We start from the raw sequence: 8,692 nt of genomic DNA on the forward strand, positions 1-8,692 counted from the left end.
TCGCACGCGATTGGTCTAAACGCCTCACTTGACCGAATATACCCCAGCTAAAACTGGAGAATATCCGATGATATTCCCCAAGTGATATTCATCAATTTCAAAAACTTCGAGGCGCGTCTTGTTTACAATTAAAATTAATGTCAAAATGGGGGAACGGTTTGCTCGCTTTTGTGACAGAAGGAGAGATAAACCTGCTGGTCGATAAAGCAGTATCAGAAAACAACATATGCTCTAAACGTTTTTGACAGTAAACTGCTCTTAAACGAAATGTTCAAATACTCAAGCTCGTTGCTACATGTTGCGAAAAATATTACAAGGATAATAACCACCATAGCCTCCATTTGGCTTTAAAAATATGCTCAGATATTTGTCCTTGGACATTATCTGCTCCTCGAAGCTCACAGTTTTCCTCGAGCTTCGCTCTCGGAAAACTGTTCGCTTCTCGGAACAGATAATGTCCGCGGACAAATATCTGAGCATATTTTCGCGCCAAATAGCGGCTATTGTTTATATATGATCCACGTTAGGTAATCTGCTCTCTTTGCTCGTTGGCAGCTTAGATCTCTTATAACTCTAATTTATTATATTCAGCAACAAACTCAAACGACAAGCAAATATGATGGTATAGCTTATACAGTCCTCAGTCTTCTGATCAGGAAAAAAGGTTGAACAGTATTATGGGGAGTGACTTTGGAAAAAATAGAACATAACTACGAGGCATGTTCTCATTATTTTCAATCCGGATGGCGAGGAGAAGGAAGACTACCTCGGCAAAGATTATATTCACGCTATCACCATTTCTAACCTCACTCACTGGTTAGACTTGTGCTATTATCCGTGCCTGGCACCACAAGTAACCTAAGCTCTCTGAGTGTTCATAAGACCTTAGTAACATCTCGTTGTAATTTGAGTGTCGATGAGTTACGCAATGGCGAAAATTATAAGGGTATGGGAATTTACGAACGTGTTAAGGAGTAAAACATAAAGGGCATGAATTGAACAAAAATGTCTTATCTTGTCTCCTTGATACCTTGTCAGTGTTTGTTTGGCGTATTTTGGCCGTTTCAGCGCGATTATGAGAGATATAGTAGAGAGGAAAACAGCAAACCTAAACTGAGCCACTGGAATCGCGCTGTTACGGCCAAAATACGCCACACAAACACTGACAAGGTATCAAGAGGACAAGGTAAAGCATTCTTGTTCAATTCATGTTCTTTATTTTCGACTCCTAAACATGTTCGCAAATTCCCATACAAACCCTTACAATTTTCGCCATCGCGTAACACTCATCGTGGCACTTAAATTACAACGAGACATTACAAAGGTTTTAAGAGGCACTCATAGAGCTTGGGGAACCTGTGCTGGCTCATCCCACCTACAACAGTGTATCATGTGACGACCACGCCTCAATATAAATTACATTATGTTGGGCCATAATGTTTGCTTTTTCATTGTGTTTCTTTTCCCGCCTTGGAACTCAAGCAAGTAAGCCTTAGCATTACTGAGGAAAACTAATTCAGACCGCGCTCTATCAACTAGTTTATCAGTAACTGTATTACTTCTTTCCCTTGCTCGCGGACTGTTATCTATCTAACGAGAGAAAAACACTCGCCTCTGGATTAAGTAAGGGTTGACGTTGCACTAAAGTTGCCGGTAATGCGAGAATCTCCAGCGATAGCTTACAGTCCATGCCAGGGCAAGTAGGCTCACGTGTGAATCGCAAGCCAAAGTTGAACAAAGTACAGTTCTGAAAAAAATATCGCAAAACACTTCTGAATGAGGTTATAATGCATCAGTTTTTGCCAGCAGTGCCCATACCCCCGGGCATTAAGAGTTTTGGAAAGCAAACCGGAAAATGCCTCACAGCGGGGACAAAAAGCTGTTCAAATGCCCCACGATACAGCTAAAAAGATGAGGTGGTTTATTCGTTCCTGGGCTGAACTTCATTCTAATTCAGACCAAACTAAGTCTCAAACGAGTCTTATTTCTCTATGTTGCTCTAGAGCCTACCCAAAGTGAAAAAAAAAAACAGTTAACGCTAATCGTGTCGTTAATTTGTGAAGTGGATAAAATTGGGGAGTTCCCGCGTAGCGAGTCCGATGAGTCCAAGAGCTCAAAAGGACGATAAAATTAAATGTTTATTCCTAAATAACAAAATTTAAATTTAAATTAAAGTTTTCTTTGTTCTGAATGGAAAACTACAAAGACCTTTAGGCAAAAACACCGTGCGTCTCAGCTATAAAATAAGACGTGATGGAGTATCGGATTAATCAGGTGACCAGGTTACTTATGTACATGCGCTTTGGCGGAGAAATTACTCTTTACTTGGGTGTCCTGTAGAGCCCAATTTCTTCTTTAGTCTCAAAAGTGCAATTCATTGGGCTCTAATGCGCATACGCTAAGTGTGCGGCAAGAGTAAGCCGGATACTGTATTTGTCGATGGATCGCGAACGTGACAAAATTTAAGCTGTCGTTCTTTTAAATGGTATGACGCGTAGTCATATTCATAAACTTTGCAGGTAATAATTCCAGAACTTTTGACAGTGAATGATATTTTGTCCAGTCAGACACAATCTTTGCTTATGTTTGCTATGTTCATGTAAAATTGTGTTTAACAATATTGATGGAGTGTGTAGAAAAACAAAACTGGAAATGACTTCTGATAGAGTGTTGGTTGATTGTCATTCAAAATTGCATGTTGCTATTTGCTCGTCAAATAACAAGAGAACTGGAGAAAAGATCCAAAGTGCGCTAAGGCATTACAAATATAACATGATGTAGATTTAAAACAAGATAGACAGATATTGCCTTCCATACACCTGAGTTTTTTTATTTTAGTTCTAATCAGAAGCAAGAAAATGAAGAGATAATCTTGACAGTTTTTGACATATTGTATGAATAAGTAGCAAAATAATCCATCATCATTTTAATTAGTATAGCAGTCCATTTCAACAGCGGGTTTCCCAGTTATGTAAACTGTGATATTACTCACTATCCCACTTGTGGGATCCTTTGTTGCACGTTCTTTCCAGGTGAGTCAAGGTAAGTTACATTAAGTGCCATTACTGCCGTATAGCTACACCTTTCTTATTTAATTTTACTTATCATTTCCTTTTGTAGAGCTGGAAGAAGAAAGTATCATTTTAAAAATGTTTGTAAGCCATTACATAGTCATTCGTTGGATGATCTTTGGGACAACGAAATCACATATGATCATTTGGCGTGAAAAATAAATAAATGGATGATCAACATTCAACTGGAAACGCCTATCATAGTACAGAAAATAGGTCTCGCCAATTAGTTGTTTTTTTTTCGTTAATTTTTCGACTTTTTTCCTTTTTTGTGTGTGTGTTACTCGTGATTTCCCTACCTCCCCTAAATTCTATTTGTTCTGTCTTTGATTGCAATAACTGTAATGATATTAATTTCATCCTTAAACAGTTGTAAGTCTGGCCCGCCTATATTAGCTCTCGCTACCTGCGGGCCAGTCTCTCTTGTTTGCTAAATTTTTGAATTTTTGAATAAACTTAAACTTAAACTGGTTAGTACGGAGGTTGAGGTTTCCTGCAATTACAGAAAAGGGCTGAATTGTTGTTGGCTTTTCATGGCTTATCAATAGGAACAAGAGTCATGTACTGTAATTTCGCTATATATATATATTTTTTTTAATCTTAAATGTTGATCTAGAATGGTCCGAGTTGTTAACGAAACTTCTCTGCACAATGAAACAACCTTGTAGGGAACGAGTGTGCTTGAGGAGCCGGCTGTCGGGATCAACTCACCAACTTCGTACATTACAACCGTCCATAAACGATTATAGGGAAAGCTTACAGTACACAATGGCGGCTGTACATTTTACCACAAAACCTTGCGAACCTAACGCATAGAAAGCCATATTTTTGCGAAATTCCGGTCCCTGTACTAGCAACATTGTGTATGCTTTGTTTTAAGTTTTTAGAACTTTTCTGTGCTTTTTTATGGCGTTTTAAGGGTTTTCGTACGCTTTGGATTCTGTAAACGTACCAGACGCCATTTTTTCCGGTACGTTGGATTTATAAAACTTTTGGATGCAGAGGACCACACGGCGCAAAAAAAAAAAAACTATTCTGAATACGTTCCATGTATACGTTACATGTATCCTATGGCTCGTTATATGGACCATGTTTATAGTTATATGTACTCTTGTCTACCGTTCACCATTTTTGTTTACGTTCAAATTTAAACTTTTTGTAGCCGTTATTTTTTAACCTATATGCATCTTATGTACTGTTATATACGCTACCTCATGTAGACTAGTTACGTTCAAATTTAAACTTTTAAGAGCCGTTAGTTTTTGTCATTGTAACTCTGGCCCTGAAGAAGACTACGTAGTTGTACTAGTTGAAATATTGGCCCAAATAAATAAGCCCCTTACCGTCCTGTCAGCCCTCGAATCAGTTTGGATTTACACTGACAAGGAAATTGGATTGTCTCAAAAAAAAAGCTCATCGACGTATCAAACACCACAAAAAATCGTTATAACACCACCTCTTTCCCACACGCGCAGGGATAAAAGGAAAAAGGTACGTTAACAAAAAGGACAGGAATCCAGCTGGTGTATAAACCAAATCAAAACCGGAAAACGAAGATTTCACGCCACTGAAAAAGTTTTTCGTTTTCACTTTGTTTTTTCAATTTTTAGTCTACCTACATTTAACGTTCAAAGCGAGAGGCATGTCGCTGAAAATTCCACAAATGCATATAACATGCATTAGAGCTCAGAAAAGCTAGCGTGTTTCAGAGCAGCTCTTAAGCAAAACAAACACAACTGGACAACGTTTCTTTCAATAAAGGCCCCTTAACAAATTATAATAAGGATCTTACAAATTATATCAGTCTATTATTAACTTGTTCGTTCAAAATGTATTTTCGGTTTTGTTATGTTATTTTGACCAATTGTAAATAATATTAGTTAGTTAGGTTTAATTAGTTGTAGGTCCATATCGGCTCTTCAGTGTCGCTAGTGACCTACATATCAATACCTCTTCCAAATATGTGACGTTTAAGCATAGGGTATTTGCATTTCTATCATTTGCCGTTCTAACCCCAAATTAATAATTAATCCTTTTGACTTGCAGGTGCAAATCCCCGTTGAAAATAATAATAATAAAAAAACAACAAAGTCGGTATTCTCTAAGAAAATTTTCAATATAGTCAACGCGACGTTTCAAGAGACGTAAAACGTCATTTGCAGTGTTTAAGACTGAACCCTTCTGTCACGATTTAAGCTGATCGGAGCAATGAAGGACTCATTCAAAATCGCACTTGCATCAAGAAATTAGCTAACTCAGTTTAAAGCATTCTATTTTTAATAGATGCCCTGAAGTAAATTGGAAAAGTAATAATAATTACTCCTCCTTCTTTCATGTTCTGTGGGCAAGGCCTTTGGCCGATTTATTCAAAATAGTCACATTTATAATTATGATCACTGATCAATATCGACTTCAAATGAGGGTTGTTCCCTCACTCACTCAGCCATTTTATCCCAATTATTTTCCAGTGCGAAATAAGTTTAATACACACTTTGAAAACCGTTGCTCAGACAGCCCTTTTTACAATGATTTGAGCCGCTTCGTGGACTGTAAACTAAAGACAATTCGTTTATTTTATCTAAGATATTGCACCTTAAAAATTAAAAATTCAAATCGCGATTGGATTCGCTAGAGTTGTTCTCGTTGCACAAATGTCATTGTTTCGTTCTCCAAACAACTCTATGCAAAATTCGTCTCAATCCGATCCATATTAGTTCATATTGACTCACGCGTTTATCAAAGTATAAGAAAGATGTATGGTTGCCACAAATGCACAAGAGAAAATAGTAGTACGATACAAACAATTATGGGAATACAAATTCTGTGCAGTGTTCTCCTTGTCCATGTTTACAAGTGTTTTTATACTATGTCGGACTCTATCGTTGATAAACAACTTGCTCTCTTTCATCCACCGCGTATTTCTGTCCATTTGTAAATATTGTCAGTTCACTATATATGTTTGGCCACACTCTCTGTAATCAGGGTCAAATTCTGCGTCGTCACTCGACCACAAACCTGTAACCTCCGTGAAGGTTTGTAAACCGTTGTTTCACGTAGTAACCCATACAGCGATCACAATCAACGGCACAAGATAATTTCCAACGTACAGGGAATAAAAGAATATAAATAAAGTTAAAGCAATTGCCACGCACGCTCCAACAATCTGCTCCTTCGTAGCATCTCTGAGGCGGTCGCGCATTAAGTTTTCGAAGCTATCGATTGCATTCCTCGCCTTTCTGGTCGCAGCATGGGCCAAGAATCCTTTATTCGTCGAAGAAACTTTCCTCGAAACTCTCGTAACCTTTCTCTGTGGTGGAGACAGGTGCGTTTCCATTGCTGAAGGTTTTTTAAGTTAAGCGCTAAACTTAATCATACGGAAAAAACATTCAAGTGTTTCTATTTTGTGACTTAAGGACTATATGTAAATTTGTACCCATGGGGAGTGCGAGAATAGTTTTGATTACAAACAAAAAACGTGCTCACGGTCATTAATATTTGATTCAACAATTACTGAAATGGGGTACGAACGACAAACGAGGACTATTCAATAAAATAATAGAATGTTTTGTTAGGAACGAATAAAACCCTATTCATCAACGGGTTTCTTACTTAGATCCTTAACTAGCTACAGTTTACTAGTTTAGTCCATTTCCAATTGTTTTATCATTAGTGCCGGCGTGCGGCTAGAGCGAGTCCTAGTTACCAGTGGACAGGGGCACAAATGGCGGGAAAAACATGCGCGCCGCGCAACTGCCCCAGGCTAAATTTGTCAAACTCCCTGGCACTGTAGAGACTCAAACAATATTGATAATTTCGCTCTTAAAATCTTTGATATTTTTTCCTCATTTGACCTCGCTCTGATCAATATTAAGTTCAATTTATTGTGAAGCAAATACGGCAAGTGCAAAGTTTTTATTATGTTAATTAGTTCCCATTCCTATCCAAACAAAACTAATTTTAAAAGCTTTGACCTCGCATTCATAATGAGGTTCACAACAACTCGAAATTAGCCATATTTGGCAGACTTATTATCATGTGCGAAACACATCATAGTTCGAATTATTTCATGACTTTATTCTACTGTCAGCTATTTAAATTGCTAGAAGCAACCGAACAGGTCAAATTCTTGGTTATGTTCAAAATATAAATACAAAACTATGATTACTCTGTCGTGGTAATCAATCTGTATGCCAAAATAGAACTTACTTGGAGTAGTTAAAATTTTCAGATTTTATAAATTCTCACTCAGCAAACTTTTCGACCAAGCTTTTCAAATATTTCACGGTGATCTCCCTGCACAAAATGTACTTACTATACAGTGTCTATGCTTGTATTAAAAACTGGATCATTGCATGTAATTCCAGGGATTTGATTGGCTCAACCACCATGTTATATGAGCCATTATACCATGCTTGAGAAACAGCGACCATTAAATTGTCTTCTGTTTGTCAGCAAGATTTAGCAATATTTCTTGATTGTTTTTAGTCTTTTTAATAAAATTATTCCACTCGTACTTGTTTAATATGAGATGATTATTATAGCCAACTCTCCAACGCACGTTCGTGGAATAATTGTTAATTTTGCGCTCTTAAATGCAGAACTTGCAGGATCCGCCAAAGTGCAATCCCCTACATGTACAGTCAACTGACAACGGGATCTTTCGAACTCAAATTGCAATGACCAGCAAAATCACGAAAATTCCCACTCTGCAAGCCCTGATCATGACATTTAACATGAACTAGAGGTTCCTCGCAGAAGGTTAAGAGCTGCAAGCGGGTGTGTCATGTGTGGCTGTCACATGCACGTACATTTGTTTGACACAACAGACACTTTCAACGAGCTAGCCTGCTTGCTGGCAGGCTATCAACGAGCGTGACATAGTGTGACACGAACTTGAAGAGAGAAAAATCCTCCTAAAGAAAAAATGACTGACAAAACACGAAAAAAAAAATGCAGGCAAGGACACTAGTACCTCCTCAGTTCATGTTTTTGATGGTTTTCCGGGGTTTTGGACCAGATATTAATTTGGTTTGATTTAATACGTTAGCCAAAAACAACATTCGCTCAGTTTAGATTATTTGTGACCATAATGACCCGCCAACCGGCAGTTTGCCACATTGAACACTGACCATAATGGCTCTGTATTCGTGAGATCGATACTTTCGATCAACAGGCGTGAGACAGCCTCGTGCATGCATGCATAATATGAGTGTGATTTGGCCGGTTTCAGTTCGTTTGTCACACTCGTAAGCATTATTTTCGATATATTTAGCTTCTTGGCACTCCAGTAAAACGTTCGGACAATTACTTTCAGTGAGAAACAGCAAATTAATTGGAAAATTACTCACCAAATCCTGAAATTCTGGAGACAAGCGTGGATCAAAAACGTGAGAGAAAAACGCAGTTTTAGTGTACAGCGGTGTTGTTAAAGAAAACATTCATGAAAGCGAGGCAAAAGCCAACAACTCGGGATATCAGCTATGCTGCTCGCAGCAACAACGAAATCTTTCCAACTCACATTGCAATCAATCTGGAAAAATATTAATAACGCAAATTCCCGCTCTGTAAACCCTGGTACCTGAACCACAAACTAAAATAAAAAAGAACGAGCAACAACTACG

The sequence above is a fragment of the Pavona decussata genome, unplaced genomic scaffold, assembly GCF_977016875.1.
Source record: "Pavona decussata unplaced genomic scaffold, jaPavDecu1.1 SCAFFOLD_195, whole genome shotgun sequence".
NCBI classification, from domain to species: domain Eukaryota; kingdom Metazoa; phylum Cnidaria; class Anthozoa; order Scleractinia; family Agariciidae; genus Pavona; species Pavona decussata.